The sequence below is a fragment of the Triturus cristatus genome, chromosome 1_2 (assembly GCF_964204655.1).
Source record: "Triturus cristatus chromosome 1_2, aTriCri1.1, whole genome shotgun sequence".
Taxonomy (NCBI): Eukaryota; Metazoa; Chordata; class Amphibia; order Caudata; family Salamandridae; genus Triturus; species Triturus cristatus.
The window spans coordinates 1,046,188,864-1,046,212,694 of NC_140580.1; positions in this window are offsets into that span (position 1 = coordinate 1,046,188,864).

Below are 23,831 nucleotides of genomic sequence, written 5' to 3' on the forward strand. Positions count from 1 at the left end.
CTAGAAGTTGAGAGGTTGGGGCAGGGGCCAGTCGAAAAGGTTCCAAGCGAATGCTTCTTTTCGGTATCTGAAGATGCTGAATGGTCAGACGAGGAAGAAGATCAAAGCTCCTTACTAGAGGGTAGCACCCGGGGCACAGGAAGTGATCAAGAATCTGAGTTGCCTACTACCGCAGTGAGGCCCACGGCTGGTTCTAAAAGTTCCAAGAGCCAGGTTAATCAGGAGCTTAGATGGGAAGACTCGTCGGACAGGCCGCTGCAGGGGAATCTCACCCTGGAGACATCTCAGGTGTCATTATTGGAAATAATTCATCAAGAAATTATAGCTCACCGCGAGGAGACCCGTCAGGATAGTAAGAAATCACAAGCAGCCATGAGAAAAATGCAGGGGGCTGTCAGGAAGTTATCTAAGGCATGCACAACATTGGGCGATAGAGTCTCCAATCTGGAAGAAAGGATTGTAGCCACAGAGGCTCAGGCCACCGAGGCAGTGGCCAAAGCCGATGCTCATAACTCACAGCTTTCAGACATACAGTGGAAACTCGAGGACATGGAGAACAGATTGAGGCGGAACAATCTCAGGGTCTTGGGGATCCCCGAAGGGTCCGAAGGCCCAGATATTAGAGCTTATGTTATTAAACTGTTTGGTCAAGCCTTTCCTGAGCTATCCAGCTGGAATTGGCCCTCTGAAATTCAGAGGGTTCATCGAACCCCGTTCAGAATGCGCAGAAATGCGAAACAGGGTGACAAGCCTAGAGCTATCCTGATCTTTTTCGGCAACTTTGTTCTAAGGCAACTTATTGCTGAGTTGGCGAGGCCGGATACGAGGAGGTCTAGTGAAGGGGTGACTTTCTTCGTTCGCCCAGACTTCTGTCATGTCACGGTAGAAAGGAGATAGAGATTGCGGCAGCTCATCAAACCTTTTCAGGACAAAAATTTGCAAGCCTATCAGATTAATCCAGCCCAGTTGAAAGTTATTAATGAAGGGAAGATTAATTATTTCTCCTCTGAGATAAAGGCAAAGGAATTCCTCGATGCCTTGGGCTAACTGGGCTAATTGGGAGCACTGATTTAAGGGAAAAATAACTTGATCATTGTATTCGTCAGGCTATGCAGATAAGCACAGGTTTTGGTTTGTTTCTTTCGCCCTCTCTTCTCTCATAATTTGAAGGTTCTAATGATTGACGGGTTGCTGAGTTTTATTTGGCTTAATTTCTTTCTTTCTTTCTTTCTCTTGTGACCATGCTCGCATCACATGCTCAGACAAGCTCTGAGCGCCTCAATCGTGGGGAAGGTATGGAGGTGTAGGGGGGTGTGGGAGGGGCTTTGGAGGTGGGAGAGGGTTGGTGGGTGGGGGTCGGGGTTGGGGGAGTGGGGGGAAAAAACTAAAAGAGAGTTTATCTGGTGTGGTAGGGAGGTAGGTCAAACCGAAAGATGCCGATGTAGATGTAGTGAAGGTCATATGTGCTGGGGCTCTTGTTTCTTTTTCTTTGGTCCGCCGCACGAATTTGTGCTGAATTCAGTTGGATGCTTTGTGATAAAAAAGGTTTGGAATTATGAGAATGGTTAATATTAATATTTGTACTGTCAATGTTAATGGGCTGAACAATTGGAAAAAGCGTCAAAATTTGTCTCATTTTGCCACATTTAACAGGTTAGATATAATTTGTATACAAGAGACTCATTTACCTTGGGCCAGCCGCAATTTACTCTGTATGAAAGGGTTCGATATTATAGCCTGTACCACACAAACCTCCACCGTAAGGGGGGTCGCAATCCTGGGTAGAACGTCTTTGGGGGGGGGCGAAGAGGGTTAAATGCGACAGAATGGGTAGGTGGGTGATCGCAGAAATGAATTTTGGCTACACAATCTGTTCAATATATGGTTCAAACTGTGATGACCCTGACATATTTGATTTGCTGGAGGAAGAATTAGCGGACTGGCCAACCCCATTGATAGTATGTGGCGACCTAAACATCTCTATGGATAGGCATAATTCACAGAAATAATCTGGGCGGAAGCCAAGGGTCTTTCGGGCTCTTTCCTCTCTTATTAGATCCCATGGGTTGGAGGATGTTTGGGGATCTATGAAATCACAGAACCCGGGCTACACTTATTTTTCATACCCGTTTCAAAAGTACATTAGACTTGATTATTTTTTTATTTCTTTGTCAGAACTGAGTAAGGTTTGTATTAAGAAGCTTCCCAGAACAATATCCGATCACAATCCTCTAATCCTATCTTGTAGTGTAGATATGGTAGGGCGAATCCGCACCAATTGGACTTTCGAAAGAAGATTATTATCTGATTATAGATTTATAGAACATATTCTAAAATGGACCAAGGAGTTCTTCGATGCCAATCGATATAGCACCTCAAGGAATGGTGTGTGGGAAACTTTTAAGGCTGCTTTTAGAGGGGAATCAATTAGCTGTTCAGTGAATTTAAAGAAAGCAGATAAGCTGGAGCTGGATAGCTTAATGATGGATTTAGTTAAGGCAGAGGAGCACCATGTTAGGGATATCGGCAATGGAATTGATGGTTCTGAAAGTCTAAAAATTCTAATAATTTGGCTATTATTAAAGCCAATATACAGAGATTAGTTACACAGAAGGAGGTAGGCAAGTATCAGGCTTCTAAGGCCAAGCGTTATGAGACAGGCGACCAAGCAGGTAGGATTCTTGCCCTACGCATAAGACAGGATAGAACGAGGAACGTTATTACAAGTATTCAAGAGGACGGTAAAAATTATTCAGAATCACAAGACATCCTTAGAGTCTTTAAAAACTTTTATCAAAAATTGTATGATTGTGAGAATTTCCATATCGATCAGCAAAATCATCAAAGATGGGAGTTTGAAAATGGTGGACCAGTTCTTGATGGACTACTCAGAGAAAAACTGGATAGAGATATCACTGAAAGTGAAATTAAGGATGCCTTGTATGAGCTTGCTGCCGGGAAGGCTGCAGGCCCCGATGGAATTCCCCTAGAAGTCTATAAGAGCATTGAATCTGAGATTGTTCCCATTTTGTTGGATTTGTTTAATGGTATTCTGTGTACAGGCACTATCCCTGATTCGTGGAAAGAGACAAATGTAATCATTTTTCACAAAAAAGGCAAACCCAAAGAAAACCCAGGCTCGTATAGGCCTATATCACTTATTAATGCAGACACTAAACTGTATTCTAAAATCTGGGCCAAAAGGTTGGGGGGGGTTATTAGCGGTCTTGTATCCCCCTGGCAGCATGGGTTTGTGCCTGGGCGGGGCACTACAGACCACATACGGAGAGCAATCGCTCTGTTTGATACTCATGCTGCCAGGGGAGGCGAGATGGCCATGATCCTCCTCGACGCAGAGAAGGCTTTTGACCGTGTAGCCTGGGACTATCTCTGGGGTATCCTCGAAGACAGGGGATTTGGTTCAATAGCAGTTAACGCTATTAGAGCCATGTATAAAGATCCGGTAGCCAGGGTATCAGTAATGGGTGAGAGTTCCGATAAAATTATGATTAGGAGAGGCACTCGTCAGGGCTGTCCCTGCTCCCCGATACTTTTTGCGCTATATATAGATCCTTTGATCCACAGAATCTTGAACTGTCCATTGATTAGCCCAGTGATTGTCAACGGGTATAGTAATAAGCTGCTGGCCTACGCCGATGATCTGGCGATTCTTACGACCTATCCACAGCAGGCGATGACGGCACTCGTAGAGTTGGCAAAAGAATTTGGTAGAAGATCCGGGTACCTGTTAAATGAGGGGAAGACTCAAATCATTGGCACTAAGAATATCATTAAGACAGATGATAGATATGTTGATTCTGCAGTTTATTTAGGGGTGAGGATTAACGCAGCAGTAGACAAGATCAATACAGAAAATGATTGTCCACTTATAGGCTCGATAGAAGCGGAGTTAAAAAGACTAGACGTTTTACACCTATCCTTGGTTGGGAGGGTGAACGTTCTCAAAATGGCAATGTTTCCCAAGATTCTTTATTTGTTTCGTGCCATCACCTTCCTGCTGGAGGAAAAATTATTGAAGAAGCTGGAATCAATTTTCAATAGGTTTATATGGCAATATGGGAAAACAAGACGATCTATGATGCTCATGTCACTCCCGTACGATAGAGGCGGAATGGCCCTCCCAAACCTTCGACTATACCATTACTCTTCCCAGTTAGCCCAAATGTCAATCTTATATCAATTAAATGATAATTTACCAGGGATTCAGGGAGACAGTCAGGACCCCCCAACTATATTCGAGCTTCTATTGGGGAAGAAGGCTGCAGGGCTACTTTTGAGGGAAGTCGACCGCAGATATTATATAAAGGTTAGGCTCAAGATTGTGAGCGGGGTATGGAGGATGTGGAAAGCTATTCAAAAGCTGTTACAGATTCCCAAAATTAATACATATCTGTCTTTATGGAATTCTAATCTGTTTCCATATCTGGATTCAGGTATGCACTGTCAATTTTGGAAAGAGCAGGGAATCTGGACCATCGGGGATGTGTGGGAAAGTGGAGCGGTTATTGGGTTTGAGGTAATTCAGCTCAATTACGGGGTACCACCAACTCACTGGCTTCTCTATAGTCCGCTATTTCAGTCGTTAAGGGCAATTAGACCGAGAATCACGGCAATAACACGCTGTCCGTTATTGGACTACTTAGGGAATGGGGGAAATAAAATTAAACATATCTATAATCATTTTATGGTAGGCATACAGGATGATATGGAAAAAACCGAACATGCATTATCCATTAAGTTAGACGATCCGGATGTGGATCTTGACCTAGCTCTTATATTAAACAAAAAATTGCTACGTTCATCTAATTTAAGGGCACAGCATTTTAAAACATTGTTTAATTTGTACTTTACTCCAGCTAAATTGTTTTCGTGGGGATTGGTGGAGAATGATAAGTGTCCTAGGTGTCAGACTGGCCCTGCAGATTTATTACACATGTTTTTTGAGTGCGATAAGTTATCCTTGATACTTAGAGAAATTTCAGATTTTCTGGCTGGATTGTTAAAATGCAGAATTGTTTTATCCTCTACACAGGTGGTGGTAGGTGTAGATAGCAAAGCTGAATTGTCGAACTCTGCTGAAGCATTGGTATTTGTCTCGGCCGCTGTGTTGCGCATCCTTATTTCAACAGGATGGAAAGATCCCTCCCCACCCACCTTTCAAATGTGGATTGCTAGGCTTCTTGCGATACATAATATTGAGTCTTGCCTATATGACCAAAAAGGGGAAAGGATAAGGGATATGGGTAGAAATATGTGGGCTCCTCTCGATAGTTGGAGAAGATCAAACTGATGATTCCTGCAGGGGCTATTTTCTGATCCTGTATTTTGTAATTTTTCTCATTCTGTCTGGTTGTAGAAGAATGTGTATATATTCTATTACTGGTTACTTGTATCGATTGATCGGATTACTGTGTACACCAGAAAAACTTTCAATAAAAAAAAAAAAAATGTGTTTAAATTTAAAACAAAGGTGGAGAACATGGAAAGGGGGCATGGTAGAGACTTCCTGACCCCCTAGTCTTTGTCAGGGAGTCCCTGAAGGATCACAAAGGGTGAAAAAAACGATTATTTTTTTAAAAAAAATTATAGGGTGCGCGCACCCTAAAAAAAATCGACAAATAGATTTAAAAAAAATAAATTTGTGTTTAGATTTTAGGTGCCTCTAAAAAGAGCCCTTGTGTTAATGTAGGGACAGAGGAAGAGAAAAACGAAAAAATGAAAAAAACTATGGCCTGGTGCATAAGTGCTGCTCTAATTTCCTCTCAATGAGATCAATACTGGTCTCACCCAGAGAAATGAGAGCATGACAGTCTATGCACCGTGTATACAGCCTCCCAAAAGAAGGGCGTATATCCAGAGGTGTAGAAGTAGGAGAAGGCACCACCGCAAAAGAAGTGCTCGGCTGAGCTGCCAATGGTGTGCTCGGCTGAGCTGTTGCGGATGTGCTCGGATGAGCTGCTGGTGGGTTTTCACTAACAGCTCGAGCAAAAGTCACAGGATGCACTTTTTCAACGTGCCTTAACATTGTGTGAATACTAAAAGAGTATTTCTTATTAGCATTTCCACGTGATAAGGTCCGGTGACAAAGAGTGCAGGTGACTTTTGGTGCATTCACCTTCTTTTGGCCTTCTGGAAAAGTGAAATACTGCCATATGAAGGAGTCTTTCTGCTTCCTCTGTCTCTGTCTCACAAGAGTATCCTGTTCACTCTCAGAAGATGGCTGCTGCTCTGCCATTGTATCTCAAAAACAGATCAGCTCCTTCTCCTAGGGAATCAGAAGTAATAATAAGGGGAGTGGGTGTGGTGTTGGAAGAATCTGGAACTGAAACTACTTTGAACCAATGAAAAGTGTTGTTTCTTGATCACATGACTTGCCATGAGGGGAGTGGGTGTGGTGTTGGAAGAATCTGAAACTAGTATGAACCAATGAAAAGTGTTGTTTTTTTAATCACATGACTTGAGGTGCGCGCTCCGTGCGTGCACAGCGGAGCAAGCACGCATGTGCGAACGTACTACGCGCGCATGCGCGTACGAATTACGCGCGTACGTTGTGCGCGTACAAAGCACGCGCATTCGCGAACGTACTACGCGCGCATGCGCGAACTCAGCACGCGTAGAACGCGCGCATGCGCGAATTTAGCGCTCCTAATACGCGCGCATGCGTGAACGTAGCGCGCAGAGCACGCACGACGTACGCATGCATACGTGGAGAACGTACGCATGCGCACACGGAGTACGTACTTATGCGTACTTACTGCGCGCACCGAGCACGCACTATGACGTACGCATGCGTACGTAGATAACGTACGCAGAAGTACACGAAAAACGTACGCATGCGTACTGGGTGCGCGCACGGTTAAAAAAAACCTTTAAAAAAACAAATGAATGAATTAAAATGTATAGAAATTAATAGAAGATATTAACTATGCTGTTCAACTTTATCCAAATTCAAAAAAAAAAAAGCTGAGCCATTCCAAATTAAAGGATACAGATAATCTATAAATATATACATAGGTAACTTGTTGTAAAAGAAATATATAAAAAATATAATAAAAAATTCATAAATTAGCATTTAAAAAACCTTTGAAATTCACTGAAAAACCCATAGGTTTCACACACGTTATAGTTAGGAATTAGCATTTAAAAAACCTTGCAAATTCACTGAAAAAACCATAGGTTTCACACATGTTCTAGTTAGCTGGACATTTCACTCGTAAAAAAACAATGAAATTCCCCCGTTATAGTTAGTTCACCTAACTATAACTCGTGCACCCGCAATCCACTGCTGATGACGTCACATATTACATCACTCATGACATGGTCAGTGACATCACTCATGACATCACTGGTGACATCTCAAATGACATCACTGATGACGTCATCCATGTGATAAATTACCGCATCTTCTCACACCCTAATATAACCTTTGATACACTGAATCAAAATTTAAGAGTTCCATTCTCAAAACCATACATACTGCAATACCAATAACTACATACCCACTTATTAACTCTTAGGTCTACATACACCTCCACTCATTCACCTGTACAGTCACTCATACTTACAGTCACAACATACAAAACTATCATATGCATTTATATACCTATATAGACACTCACACACTACCAATCATCCATAGAGGTACTCTCACACCTAGTCAGTCATGCAAATAATCACACTCCCATTTACTCACCTATGCGGTTATACACACTCAAGTTCACTTACTCATAAAAATAGTACCACATTCTTACGTTCTTATAGAATCATTGATACAAGCACACACTCATCCATACAGTCACTCTCACAATCACACACTCTCACATCTACCCACTTATATACTCTTACATGCATATATACTGCCTTTCACATATGTAGTTAGTCACAAATGTACCACTGAGATATACATTCAATCCCTAACACACCCATACATACACTCACTCAACCATACAGTCCATCACAGATGCACTCTTAAAACCATGCACCCATAGAATCACCCACTCACACATCTATGCATAGAGTCACACACATCCTACCCGCACAAACACTCAGGAACCCATACAATCAATAACTCATATAGACACTTATGTAGGTATTCACAAAACCATGCCACCACTTATGCACCAACATACAGACACATACAAACATTTACACAGTTTAGTCACTAGTCTGCAGTAAGATATATTTAATGACTCACTTATAGAGTCAGTTACGCACCACAGAAAATCATCCATTTACACACTTGTACACCCACTCATTCTTCAACAGGCCTTTCCCTATATATATTAAACATATTAAAATTGTTCAGAAATACATACTCAATGGATGACGTCATCAGTAATGTCATCAGTGATGTCATTTGAGATGTCATCAGGGATGTCATGAGTGATGTCACTGCCCATGTCATGAGTGATGTAATATGTGACGTCATCAGCAGTGGATTGCGGGCGCGCGAGTTATAGTTAGCTGAACTAACTATAACGGGGGAATTTCATTGGTTTTTTTACGAGTGAAATGTCCAGCTGACTATAACATGTGTGAAACCTATGGTTTTTTCAGTGAATATATATATATATATATATATATATATATATATATATCTTTCATATGGAGTGATACACCACGTTGCCTCCCCAGCAGTGGAGGTCTGGAATTCTGCATTGAGGAGAGAGGAAGCAGTATAGAACTGTGTGAAGGAGCCCTACCTTTCAGAGTTTGACCACCAGAAGAACAGATGTGGGTACAGTCATGACTTTGCAGCCCGTATGCCAACATGTGTTGGGGCATTATTATGTGCTCGGGTGTCAGTTACTTAACTAGCATTTGCATAAGGGATCTGCTTACCGTGTTTCAGCGGCTATATGTGAGGCGTACTGTGTTGCATTCTGAAGGGACACTGCAACTTTAAGAGACTGATGTGGTCACATGAATGCTCCAATGAGAGCTCAATCTATGGACTTTAAAGACTCTCATCTGGTGAACCCTTCAGTTGAAACTGGGATTGAGAAAGGCGATTCGCCGAAACGCGTCTGCCTAAGCATTTCAAGAACTGCGTCCAGATACTGCTGTTATATATCTTGGGTGGAATAGATAAACTACCAGGTGGTGTACCTGAGCTGTGTCGCAGCCCATTCTTGAACCAGAGTGGGGGGGTTAGAAAATTATATACATCTATATACACACACACACACACACACACATATATTTTTGCGCGTAGTCTCTTTAATTTCCAGCATCCTGCACATGCACTATATTCCTGCTGTGGTTGGATGGTATTTAACCTGGACACAGAAAAACTGCAAGTGTAATGGTATTTGGGATGCATGCTGGATAACGTAGTAATTTAAGGACTTCTCCCTGTAACAACTGCATTAAAGCACGTGATCACTTATTGTAATGATTTATTTCACCTGTGATTAAGGCCCGCATGGAGAGCTGAAACGTGTAAGGACTAATGCTTGAAGATGTCATTTTGCCATTTGTTTATTGTGTGTATTAGAGAAGTGTGGCTCCACAGATTTTGCCCTAACATTTGAATTCACTGAATGTACTTAGGAGTGTGCTGTTGTTCGTTTTGGACCTGGGAGCATGGCCCGCTTGTTAGCTGCCTCACAAAGTGGATTTACCTGGAATTAATGCAGTGTGACGCAAATAAGGGGTGAGGAGGAGTGATTGCCTCCTTGCGGGTCTTGGAGCCCTCTGATTAGCACTTTATATTTGTGCATGGCAGACTGTTCAAAGGAAAAATGTAATGACACTTTTTGCATGTAGTCACTTTAATTTCCAGCATGCTGCACATGAACTATATTCCTGAATGAATGACCAACTTATAAAGTGTGAACAATTGCCCAAAGGCATCAAGGCGCTAAAGCGGTTCCACTGCCAGGAAGACTAGAGCATCAACCTTCTAAATAAACCGTTAAAAGGGCAAAAAGCCAGGTCTTTAAAGACTTACGAAAGGAAGGGTATGACTCAAGGCAGGAGATTGATATGGGAAGAGTGTTCCAAAGCTTAGAGGCCCCCACAGCAAAAGCTCTTCCTCCCCACCTAGCCTTCCTGAATCTGGGAATAACCAGATGTTTTTGTATCAGCAGAGCACAGCTGTCTAGTCTGGATATAATGTTGGAAGAGGTGTTTGATTCCCTCTGGACCTGAGTTATGAAGTGCCCTATGAACAACGCATAGGGCCTTGAACAAGATTAGTTTCTCAGCTGGGAGCCAATGCAATTTCCAAATGACAGCAGAAATGGAGTTAAATTTAGGAAAATCCATGACAAGTCTCGCTGCAGCATTCTGTACAGTTTGAGGCTTATTAATAGATGACTTGTTGATATCCAGGTAGAGAGCATCACAGTAGTCCATCCTGGACAGAATCTGGTCCACAGCTGCTTGTTTCTGCGCAGGGAGAGAGATTAATGGAAATATCTTCCTTAGGGTCCTTATAACCCAAAAGCAGGATGAGACAATCCTATTAACCTGGAGATCAAAAGACAGCTTTTTGTCAACAACGACACCAAGATTCTTTGCCGACGCAACAAGACAAAGACATAGTCCAAGCATTCCTGTCCACCAAGAGTGGGTCCATATAGATTGTTGGCTACCAAAGACCAGAACCTCAGTTTTGCCCTGCAGTGGTTGGATGGTATTTAATCTGGACACGGAAAGCTGTAAGTGGAAAGGTATTTAGGATGTATGCTGGATAACGTAGTATTTTAAGAACTACTCTGTGTAACAACTGCATATAAGCATGCGATCACCTATTGCAATGATTTCTTTAACTTTTGACCAAGTCCCAAGACTTGTGATGTTCTTACTGGCTCTGGTGTGTTGGAGAGCTTCTCGACTTTGGTTCTTGAGGGTTCTGGTCTGTCCAAGGTAAAAGCGACCCCTTCTGGTAGCCACGGTACCGCTGACAATGAATTAGCCAAAGCAGACCGTACCCTCCAAAAGGAGTCCCAAGAGGAAAAAACCCGGTAGGGAAAACCTCTGGTGGAAGTCGGAACTTCACGAATTAAGAGGAAGGAAAGAAACCTCAAGAAGGAGAAAAAGAAGGCCAGGAGTCCGAGCCGGAGTAGAAGGCTAAATCGGGAACAAGGTAGGCCAACAGGAATCACAGATACACCAGGCAGGAGCACAGGATCCCAACAGAAGCGAGGACACACTAGCGGCAGCGAAGAGTGTTACAACACAAGGGAATGAAGGATCCAGCCCTTAAAATACCCATGAACAGGAAGTGACCGAACAGGAAGTGACCAAACAGGAAGTAAGTAACCACCATCTTGGATAAGGAAAAGGATAGTCGACGGAATAGAAAGGTCGCCATCTTGACTTGGTAGAGGAGATACTTCCCAAGGCCTTTTGGGAAGAAGACTATGGAATCATGGTAAGGCAAGATGGCCCCAAGAAGACATGAAGAAAGAAATATATATCCAGTGAAAGAAAGGTAAGAATATAGTGCCCCAATATGTGAAAATAAGAAGCCGCAGCTCCAAAACCAGAGCTGCAGCATTCCTGTCATGCAAATTGTCAGATAACGGGGCGCCGCGTAGGTAGGCGGCGTGACCGACACAGAAAGAGAGCAGGCGCCGCAGGACGCACCCGTGATGCCAAAATGGCAACAGCGGGCCGCCGTGCAGAACGTTGACGTGTCCGAAGAAAAGAGGAAGGCACTGGTGGCTGTATCATGGCCAGCGAGAAAGAAGCGGGAAGCATCACGGGCCGAATCATGGCTCATGGTGCAACAGTTGGTCCCCCTCTGAAGCCCCGGGTTTGTTAGGGAAAAGCCGAAAAAAATGGCAGACAAGTACAGGGGTGTGGACTGAGTCGGTATCCTCCCAGGAGCTATCACTGGGAGGATAGCCTTTCCAACGGATAAGGAATTGCATGCGGTTTCTAAAAAAAACGGGAGCCACAGATCTCCTGGACCTCGTATTCTGGAACACTGTCGACCAGTCAGGAGGTGGGCAAGAAAAAACCCTCAAGTACGGATCTGAAACATAGGGTTTCAGCTGTAAAGTATGAAAAACAGGGTGTACCTTCCTTGCACGTGGTAGCTGAAGGCGGAAAGACACAGGGTTTACCACTGGAGTGATTTTGAATGGTCCATAAAACAGTGGTTTGAATTTGCTACGTGACAAGTGGTGAGGCAAAAACTTTGAGAGTAGCCAAACCCTACTATCAACATGTATAATGGAGACTGGCGTTGGTGGGAGGTCAGTAGTGTCTTTCATTTTTTTGGGGCGGGGTAAACATTTTTATTGTTTTTTTATACAAACGTTAGGTTCCTTGTCTTAGTCTTTCATCTTCTTTTTGGCTGCCTGAATTAACATGTACCTTTTGTCTGATCTCTCATGGATGTGTCATATAAAATAACCTTGGGCGTAGTTTGCAGTCGCTGTTGGCACTGTGTGCTTGTCTGCTCTGTGCAATAATTGCAAACAGCATCTTGCACAGTGAAAGTTATGATAAAATAAGTATCTCTGTCTTTATATGCTAAAATGCATATAGTCATTTCACAAAAGCGAAAATGATAAATTAGCAAGCAGTGAGAGCGGTGATGATTTTGGGATCCTCCCTAACCTAGGAAGAGAATCAAGCAGATGCCTTGAACACAAAAAGCACATCTTCTTGAACGATTCGGGGGTGGTCCCATCCTCTTAGGACCACCCTAAGCACAGTTATTGGCAAAAATACAATCCCAACCAAAGGCCCTGCAAAGCATTATTGGATGAGATTAGCAGTGGGCAGCGAATATTATAGTATCCAATGTCAAAATAATTCTACAAAGAGCTGCAGTTCAACTAGTTGTTACTAGATGTCCCTCACGAGTCAAATGCAAAAGCATTGAAATTATTATTACATCAAGCTGCAGTTCCACTAGTCCTTACTAGATGTCCCTCACAAGTCAAATGCAAAAGCTTCATGAAAGGGTTTCAAAGCTTTTGCATTTGACTCGTGAGGTACATCTAGTAACGACTAGTGGAACTGCAGCTTGATGTAATAATAATTTCAATGCCTTTGCATTTGACTGAGAGGGACATCTAGTAATGACTAGTTGAACTGCAGCTCTTTGTAGAATTATTTTGATATTGAACACTATAATATTCACTGCCCACTGCTAATCTCGTCCCATAATGCTTTGCAGGGCCTTTGGTTGGAATTGTATTTTTGCCCATAACTGTGCTTGGGGTGGTCCTAGGAGGAAGGGACCACCACTGAATCGTTCACCAGCATGATATGCTCTTTGTGTTCAAGGCATCTGCTTGGTCCTCCCCCTAGGTTAGGGGGGACCCCAAAATCATCACGTCTCTCATTGCCTAATATTTTCATTTTCAAAGTTCACTTTTGTGAATTGGTTATATGCTTTTTAGCATGTAAAATTGCTTTATCAAAGCATTTGTGGTGGTTGTTGATTTTGCTGCTACGCTACGTGTTTTAGCACAGTTTTTGCACTGTGCTACATGCATTTTGCGTGGTAGCGCAAACTATGCATGCTCCATGAGCGTAGCGTGCTACGCTCAGGGTTAATATAAAAGAGGCTGCTGCAGGACTTGTAGTGGCATCAAGTAAAACAGATGGAAAGGTTTTATTTATTTATTTATTTATGTGTTTTATAGAGTGCAAACTTGAGCCGTTAGGCTATGAGAGCGCTTTACAGGAGAGCAAAGCAATATACAGACAGGCTTAGAATCAACCAGTAACAGATCAAGTAGTAGGGGGGTGGGGTGCCCGATACATAAGGGAAAGAAGAGCACGTATTTACAGTTTACATAAACAATTACTCAAGACGAGATAACATATTTACAATTATTCAAGACGGGCCTCAAGGTTCTGATGGGGTGACTAGGTAGTCCGAAGGGAGGCAGTGGACAGCCATTGATCGGGCCATAGTGGTGGTTGGGGCAAAATTTAAACGAGAAATTTACCCATAAGGAAGGTTTTGGCATCCATTTTGAAGCGACTCAGAGAGGGGATTCTTCTGATGTCGGGTGGGAGAGAGTTCCATATTCTTGGAGCAGCCCCGGAGAAGGCCCGATTGTACGTTTTTTTTTTTTGTCCAAATGCGTGCAGGTTGGAGCAAGAGGTCTCTGGTAGATCAGGAGTTTCTGGTTCCTCCGGAGATCACAAGTTTCTGTGCCAGATATGCAGGGAAGTTAGAGTATAAAGCTTTGTGCGTGATGCATGCTAGTTGGAGCTGTATTCTTGCCTCCAGGGGAAGCCAGTTGAGAGCTTTCAGGTGTGGGGTGATATGATCATATTTCCTTGTGCCGGTAAGTAGACTGGTGGCCGCATTGAGGCAGGCTTTAAGAGGTGCCAGGGAGATATTGGGTAAACTCGAGAGGGTTGAGCAGCCGTATTCCAGTCTAGAAATGACAAGTGCTCAGACTGCCATTTTTAGGTTGGGAGCATCGAGGAAGGGAGAGAATCTCTACGAGAGATGAGGTTTTGATGTAGATCTGGGTGTCATCAGCGTACATATGATAGGAGATATTAGCTGCGCGTAATACTTCGGTAAGCGGTTCTAGGTAAAGGTTGAAAAGGGTGGGAGACAGGGCTGATCCTTGAGGGACTCCAACCGTGAGCGGGGATGGTGACGATAGGTTGCCGTTGCTTAGGAATTTCTGTGATCGGTTATGGAGGAAGGACCTAAACCATTTTAGAATGGTGCCATCCAAACCCATCCTGAGTTTGAGGCGTTCGAGTAGTTTTTCATGGTTGACCATGTCGAAGGCCGGGGATAGGTCCAGGAGGATTAGTAGACAAGTTTTGCCTTCTTCAAGGGCTTGGAGGGCATCATTCACGATGTGGAGCATGGTGGTTTCGGTGCTGTGCCCTGGTCTAAATCCGGATTGGAAGTCATTGAGCAGGTGGAAGTTGTTGGTGTGTTGTCTTAGCTGCTGTTGCACACATTTCTCCAGCACTTTGGCTAAGAGGGGGATGTTGGAGATGGGTCTGAAGTTGTCAGGGGAGGCTGGATCCAGCGACAGCTTTTTCAGAATGGGGAGGACTTGGCTGGCTTTTAGAGAGTCAGGCATCGTTCCTTGCTGGAGGGAGGCATTGATTATTGTAGTCCAGCTAGGAATAATGGATTGGGCAACGACAGCTAGGCAATTGAAATGGTTGTTCGGGTTTATGGTAGATAGGATTTTAGAGATGGAGTCTTCATCATAATCTTTGAAGACAGACCAGTGAGCATGATTTTTGGGTGGAGCCTGTGGGTGCATCGCGGTGGGAGGAGGTGGGTCAGAAAGGGGTTGAGCAGGTGTGATGGAGCTGAGTTTGTTTCCGAGGGCTGAGATTTTGTCAGCGAAGAAAGAGGAGAATTCCTCTGAGGATATAAGAGACTTGGGGGTTTCTTTCGATGTTTGACCAGTTTATTAGATTGGTGTTTGATCAGTTCGAAGAGCTTGTGGGGGTCTGTTCTTGGCTTTCTCTAGTTCAGTTCTGAAGAAGTTGTTTTAGGATGGTAAACCATAAAAGCAGAAAAATGTGGTGGTCTTTGAGGCACTATGGACTGTGTTGTTATAGGAATACTCTGCTACTGGTAGATATATGGACCAATCACTTTGGGTAGAGTTACAAAAACAATGGAAGTATTGTTCTAGCCCTTGATTAAGGCGTTCTGTTTGACCGTTAGTCTGGGGATGAAGCCCTGAGGATAAGGCTACTTCAATATGAAAGGTCTTGCAAAAGTGTTTTCAGAACCGAGATATATACTGAGGATCTCGGTCGGATATAATGATCCTTGGAAGACCATGAAGGCGGTAAATCTCCTGTATGAAGATCTTTCCAGGTTCTTTGGCAGTAAGTAATTTCATTAAAGCAGTGAAATGTGCCATCTTGGAAAAGGAGTCTGCTGTCACCATAATCACTTGGTTACCTGCAGATGGCGGTAGAGAGGATATAAAATCAGTGGATATGGTATGTCATGGAGCTGGTGGAACAGATAAGGGCTGAAGTAACCCCACAGGTTTAGTGTGGAGTGTCTTGGCCTGGGCACAGACAGGACAGGATGATACATAGGTTTCAGTATCTTTTCTTACCGACGGCCACCAGAAAGAACACAGCAATAATTCAAGAGTGTTTGTAACACCACAATGACCAGCAACAGGAGAATCATGACACATCTTCAGGGCTTCAAGTCGTACCTTTTGTGTTGGGAGGAATAATGAGCTTTCATGTTAGTGGTATTGACCATGTTCTGTGATCTGACAGTTTAGCTTCTGCCGTTCTTCTTGGTTTAGGGAGGTATACTGTAATTGGACTCCGTCTAGGAATGATTGAACTGTGCCATTGATCCGTTGTGGCTCAATTATGTTTTGTTGTGGTAGTGTTGGGTTTTCCAGGTAATAACAGGACAAGGAATCTGCCAGACTGTTCTGAGACCCAGGTATATAGGTAATGGTAAAATTGTACTGGCTAAAGAATTAAGCCCACCGGGCTTGGCTGCTATTTTGACACTGGAGGCTGCGTAGGCATTGTAGATTCCTGTGATCCATTCTGATTTCAAATGGTTCCTTGGTACCCATTAAGAATTGTCTCCATTCACAACAGGCTAACTTCATGGCCAGTAGCTCCTGGTCAAGAACAAAGTAGTTCCTCTTAGACTCTGACAGGACATGAGACAAGTAGAAGACTGGATGTTCCAGTCCGTTGTCATCTTGTTGTAGAAGCACAGCACCTAGTGCTCTGTCTGACGCTTCTGTTTCTACAACAAACTTTCTTGTTGTATCTGGATGACATAAAACAGGAGCTTGAGTTAATGCCAGTTTCAATGACTGGAAGGCTCTCTCTGCAGCTTCTGTCTATTTGAATCCTTGCTGGAGATTTTCTTTCTTTAAGGTATGAGAGGTGTAACTTGTACAGTGGGCAAAATTATCGATGAATTGGCGATAAAAGTTTGTCAAGCCTAAGAAACATTGAGTTTCTTTGATTGTTGAAGGTGAAGGCCAATCTAGAATAGCTTTTACCTTTTGTGGATCCATGGCAATACCCGTCTTGTTGATTTGGTAGCCTAAATATTCAACTTCAGACTTATTGAACTCATACTTTTTGGGCTTACAGAAGAGGTTGTTCTGATATAGCAGTCTTTCTAGGACTTGAGCAACATGTGTAAAATGTAACTCAGGATCAAATGAATAGACCAAAATGTTGTCTAGATATATTACAACGATTTGATTTGGGAGATCGGAGAACACATTATTCACGAATCATTGAAAAATAGACGGGGCATTGGTTAGTCCCAAGGGTGTTCTGAAAGCTGTTTTCCACTCATCTCCTTCTTTGATTTGAAGGAGATGGTAGGCACCCATAGGATCTAGCTTGGTAAAGACTTGGGCTCCTCTAACAGCCTTCAACAAATCTTTAATCAACGGTAAAGGATAACGATCCTTGATAGTGATCTTGTTCAGACCTCTGAAGTCTATGCAAGGCCGAAGGTCCTTTGTCTTCTTTGGTACAAAGAAGAGAGGTGCCCCAGCAGGTGATGAGGACCAAGTCATTAAGCCACTTTGAAGGTTTTCTTCAAAATATTGTCTAAGGGTTTCCTTCTCAGGCTCAGTAAGAGAGTACACCCTTCCAAAAGGTACTATCGCTCCGGGGTCTAGAGGAATAGCACAATCAAACTCCCTATGAAGGGGCAGTTTCAAGTTCTTCGGTTTCTCAAACACATCCGCATAGCTTTGGTAGGGACTAGGAACACCTTGTACTGTGTTAACAGAGATACATGCCTCTTGTTTTACTATAGGCATCTCTTTTGGGGACCAGTATTCCTCAGTAGGATAACAGAATTGTTGGCAAAAATGCAATGATATGGAAACAGTCCGTCTCCCAGTTGATGTAAGGATTGTGTCTGATCAGACTGGGTATTCTAAAATCATGATCTGATTAGGTGAGGCTATAAGGTCAAAGGAGAAATACTCTTGGTGTCTTCCAAAAGTCAATTGTAGTGACTGTGTCAGTTCTTTGACTGGTCCGGAAACAAGAGGAGGGCTATCTACTGTATGTACTTGTTCTGGAGTCTCCTTCGGAAATCGGCATATTTGTCTCTCTGCAGCCCATCTTTTGTCCAAATAAATACCGCTGGCTCCACAATCTAATAGTGCCAATATGCTTTCTTTAGTGCCATCAGGCAACCGCAGGAACATTGGTAGAAGAAAAAGAGAATTCGAGGTCTCTTTTGACATGCAGATTGAAGGTATTGCAGCCCATCTCGTCCTCTCCCTTCTTACAGAGAATGGGATCTGGCATTTTCCGACTGTCTCAGTGGACCGGTTGGACAATTGCGGATCATAAGACCAGAAGCACCACAATATAGCCACTTTCCCTGTCTTCTCCTGTGTTCTCGCTCGGCCTCGGAGAGCGGTCCTCTGGTCAGACTTCTTTGCAGTGGTTCTTCTCCTGATGACGGGAGTGTTTCAAATACAGGAACTTCTGTTCTATGAGCACTAGGTCATGTCATTCCTGTATGTGGATGGACACGTGATTTTCGTCTTTCTGATCAACGTTCATTGAGACGATGTTCAAACAGACAGCGCAAGATCAATTAGTTCAGTAATGGTTTTAGCACGGGGAGAATGCACTAACTCGTCATTAATGTCTTTTCGTAGACATCTGTGAAAAAGAGTGACTAATGTTCGTTCCACCCAAGTGGTTTCTGCAGATGGTTGTCTAAAGTGCCCTGATGTATTGCAGGACATTCTGGTTCTCCTGTTGAATGTCACACAGGGCTTCTCCTGCTGAGATTTCCAAGCCGGGTCTTTGAAATATTTGTTTAAAGGCAGCAAGAGAGGACATGTAATTTGATAACCGAGGATCGTCCGAGGCTACAAAAGGAGTCGCCCATGCCAACGCAGGACCAGACAAGGCGCTGATCAGATACCCAACCTTAGTTCTATCCGATGAAAACTGGGCTGGGCGGAAGACAAAAAATACTGTTTAAGTAATCCTAAAATTCTTTTAACTTATTGGGATCTCTGGAATAACGAGGAGTGGTAGTAAAGACTGTGGGTACATAAGATGTCTTAGCAGCCAACACTTGACGTAAGGCTATATTTTGTTCATGTAACAGTTGTAATTCTTGGGATTCTTGTTGTACGGTCTGTACTAATGCCTGTGTCGCTTCTACTGACCCTTCCAGAGGTGACGTTTGAGGAAGATCCATAACATCAGGATCGAAACGGGTTTTTGGGTGGGGCAATCATTCAAGACTTGTGATGTTCTTACCGGCTCTGGCATGTTGGAGAGACGCTCAACTTTGATTCTTGAGAGTTCTGGTCTGTCAAAGGTAAGGTGACCCCTTCTGGTAGCCACGGTGCCACTGGCAATGAAATAGCTAAAGCAGAACGTGCCCTCCGAAAGGATTACCAAGAGGAAAAAACCCGATAGGGAAACCCCCTAGTGGAAGTGGGAACTCCAGGAATTAAAAGGAAGGAAAGAAACCTCCAGAAGGAGAAAAAGAAGGCCAGGAATCTGAATCAGAATAGAAGGCTAAACCTGGAACAAGGTAGGCCAACAGGAATCACAGATACACCAGGCAGGAGCACAGGATACCAACAGAAGCAAGGACACACCAGCAGGAGCGAAGAGTGTTGCAATGCAAGGGAATGAAGGATCCAGCCCTTTAAATACCCTGGAACAGGAAGTGACCAAACAGGAAGTAAGTAACCACCATCTTGGATAAGGAAAAGGATAGTGGACGGAATAGGAAGGTTACCATCTTGAATTGGAAGAGCAGATACTTCCCAAGGCCTTCTGGGAAGAAGAATATGGAATCATGGGAAGGCAAGATGGCCCCAAGAAGAAATATATATCCAGTGAAAGGAATGTATGAATATAGTGCCCCAACATGTGAAAATAAGAAACCGCAGCTCCAAAGCCGGACCTGTGGCATTCCTGTCATGCAAATTGTCAGATAGCAGGCAGACCCGTAGGTAGGCAACGTGCCTGACACAGAAAGGGAGCAGGCGCCGCAGGACTCACCAACGACACCAAAACAGCAACAGCAGGCCGCCGCACAGCACCGCGACGCACCTGAAGAAAAGAGGGAGGCGCTGCGGGCTATATCACGGCCCACGAGGAAGAAGCAGGCAGCACCGCGGGCCGAATCACGGTCGGTGGTGCAACACCAAGGCCCGCATGGAGGGCTGAAACGCGAAACAACTAAGGCTTGAAGATGTCATTTTGCCATTTGTTTATTGTGCGGATTAAAGAAGTGTAGCTCCAAAGATTTTGCCTGAACATTTGATTTAGTTGAATATCTCGAGTACTCCACTGCCACTGGTCCTTCAGTCAGGAAGAATGGAGCACGGACCACACATAAGGTGTAAAAGGATCTGTTTATTCACCCCCTCAGTATGACGGCCATTACACGTTTCGGCTCCGGAGAGCCTTGATCACATCCTTGATCTATCTTACCAGAAGTCGCCAATACGTAGTGTAGGACCTAGTTTCCATAGGGAGAGCGTTTTTTCATTTGAAATAACTTTGGCACCGTTTGACGAATCCTAACAATTTTAAAAATGAATACAACACTCACGTCTTGAAGTTTTGTGGTGATCTGTCATGCAAAGGAGCGAGAAAAAGGGGGTGTCCCAAAACACGGTTCCCCTAAGTTAATTCCCATAGGACCTATAAACACAGCTACAACACGAACTGCTGAATGGAATTACACCAAATTTGGCAGGAAGGTAGATGTTGGTCCAAGGAAGTGCCTTTTTGTTATTTGATGTAAATCTGTTCAGTAGTTTTAGAGATATTAGCTGGAATCCAAATTTGTACATATAGGAACAGGGAGGAATCACGACCCCTTCCAATCTCATGCTGAGATCTGATTGGCACCAACACTTCAAACCAGGAAGTGTTGGCAGCCATTTTGGCACACAGATTGAGCAGAGTCTCAGAAAAAAACACATTTGTTCTTTAAAAAATCGTCTGGATCCATGGATTACACTGAGAAAAAACACAAGTGAGGGAGACTGCAGGTTGGCCAGGCCCCGTGGGCATGCATAGTATTTGTAGGAGGGAGGAGCATGGCCCCCCTCTCCTAGGGCTTATAAAGCCCTGGGGACTGCCACCTCCCTGGGGCTTTGTTTATAATCTATGCGGGGGTCACCTGCTCGGCAACCTCTGTGCCCTGGGGACTGCCTCCCCACAGCAAATGTGCAATTAATGCTGGGGGCCATGTGCCCCCCCCGCAGCCCTAGGGACTGTCACCTCCCTGGGCTAAATCTAACAGTAATGTGGGGAGCCATGTGGCCCCCCTCCAGCCCGAGACCGCCACCTCCCCGGGGCTAAAATGAAATTATTGTGGGTGGCCCATGGGGCACCCTCGCAGCCTCCCCGGGGCTAAAATGAAATTAATACGGGGCCTTGGGCGCATCTCTGCAGCCCTGGGGACCACCACCTCCCCGGGGCTATGTTGTGCAACAGAGCCATGGGGACCGCTTCCTCCCCCAAGGCCTGCAGGACACCCCCAGGACATAGATGTTTGCCATAGCAAAAGCTCTGTTTCTAGCCAGAACTTGGTGACTTAGTCCTTGTATCCTAAAAAAAAAAAAAAAAAACAATATCTGAAGGGGCAGGGTAGAGGTACATTGGCCCCCTGGCCCTTGGACCCCATTGATTAAAAACAAAATGTTTTGGAGGTGCCGGGACTCCACGGAAGCCAGCACTGGTCTGTAAACTCCTCTGGCAGTCCCACTAGAGACAGGTTGCCCCTTCACAAAGGGCATTTGCCAGTAGTATCTTAACGTCTGCACTTAGGGAAGATCTCCGGCCCGAGTGCGGATGTTAAGATGCCACTGGTAAATGCCCTATGTGAATTTCCAAAGTCGGAAACTTAGACATTTGGTCTAAGTTTAGACCAAACGTCTACATTTACCTTTGTGAATCGGGCCCATATAAACCAGATCTATTGGCGTTATTAAAAAGTCAGAAATAACTATAACCAAATATATAATTTTGTACATTCTCACATTGCAACATTTGATAATAGTGATTGTTACAAAATGGCTTTTTGTAGCAAAATCTTTAAGCATAGGATTAGCTAGTGCTATTCACCACAAGCTGAAAATTGACAAAAGCCTTTCACTATTACCAGGCACATTACAGCTTTGGATTGGTACAATACCATCCAAGTCAACAGGGAATGAATAAAAGCAACTCCTGACACATGTGTTTGACTCTTGATAGAGGTCATCAGAGAGAGCTTTTGGTAACCAGCATAAAAATGATTTGCAGATTAACACTTTTTTTTTTACCCCTACCTGTTTAATTATGCCCCCTCTTTGATGGCTTTATATGATGCTTCATATTTCAGGAGGAAGCTGAACACAATGAGTGCATGCCAAATTCCATGCAGCTGTGGGATATGGCACCAAAGTTATTACTATATGAGACATTTTGTACCCCCGTCTTAAGATGTCACCCTTTGATTGATCTGCATAAACCTTCATCTACCAAGAGAAAAACAAACATACTACAAATTATCAAATTTCTTGCTGATTCATGAAGGCCAAAGGTCATGTGCAGCTGCGGTTGGCCACCAGACAAGGGCTGGGCACTGAATGGATGCTTGCAGCAGGGGTTCACAACCCACAGAAGGTTGGGTGTACAGATCTTTTGGATGTGGCATATGATCAAAAACCAGACCAATTCTCTGAAAAAATAGAGGTTCAAGTGAAGTTATAGTTAGCTTTGTTATGTTTAAAATTATTCTGAAATTAACCTATAAAACACAGTTAAAATGCAGTTATGGTTTCGCATTAAAACCGAAAAAACGCAGAAATTAGAAAGTTATGGATAGGAACACAATCCATAACTTGCCCAACAGCCATAGAAACCATAACTTTCATACCAAATTCAGTGCTCATAACCTCACAATATTTATTCCAATGATTGACTACACCGGGGAGGTGCACCCTCTCTCTTTCACTCTCTTTCTCCCTCTCTCTCTCTCTTTCTATATATATATATCCATCCATCCATCCATCCAAGTGGCGGTCACCACTAGGTAGTTATAGTCAGGTCAGCTTTTCCATAGAAAGAGCGTTTTTTGGTTTGCCAATAACTTTGGCCCCATTTGATGAATATTCCTAAAACTTTCCCCAAAAATCTTCATCGACCTCAGCTCTTTCCTGGAAAGTTTTGGAGTGATCCATTAAGCGGGGGCCGAGAAAAAAGGGAGGTCCCATAACGCGAAATTCCATGCATTTCCATAGACTTCTTTACACAAGGATACAGCAAAAGCTGCTAAATAAGATTACACCAAATTCGACAGGAAGGTAGATCTTGGGGGCCGATTATGATGGCGGGCAGATCGCCGCCGGTGGTGAGGACCGGCGGTGGCAATCCACCCGCCATCAACCTGAATATTCCCACAGCCAAATTAGGATGGAGGTGAGAATGGGAATGGTACCGCGGCGGACGGAAAGACCGTCCGCCATGGTCCCACAAGGCGGTCCTTTTCCGCCTGCCTTGCAGGACATGGTAAAATAGGGCAATGTCAGCAGTGCCGTGCAGGCACCGCCGTGGGCATTACGATGCCTGTCTTTTTTGACGGAGATCCTGCTACAAAAAGACAGGCGGAGAATGCCTTCGGGGGCCCGTTGCGGGCCCCCGGGGGGCTGGGGGAGTGGGCTGCATATGGGGGGTACCTATGGTAACCCCTGCATTTGTATGTACAAGGTGGCAGGCACCGCACGGTGCCTGTCACATTTTACATTCAAATGCACAACACGTATTTTTACATTGCGGCGGGTGCTGCTTGCAGCACTGCCCGCTTCAATGTAAAAATACGGGATGCGCCCGTCAGT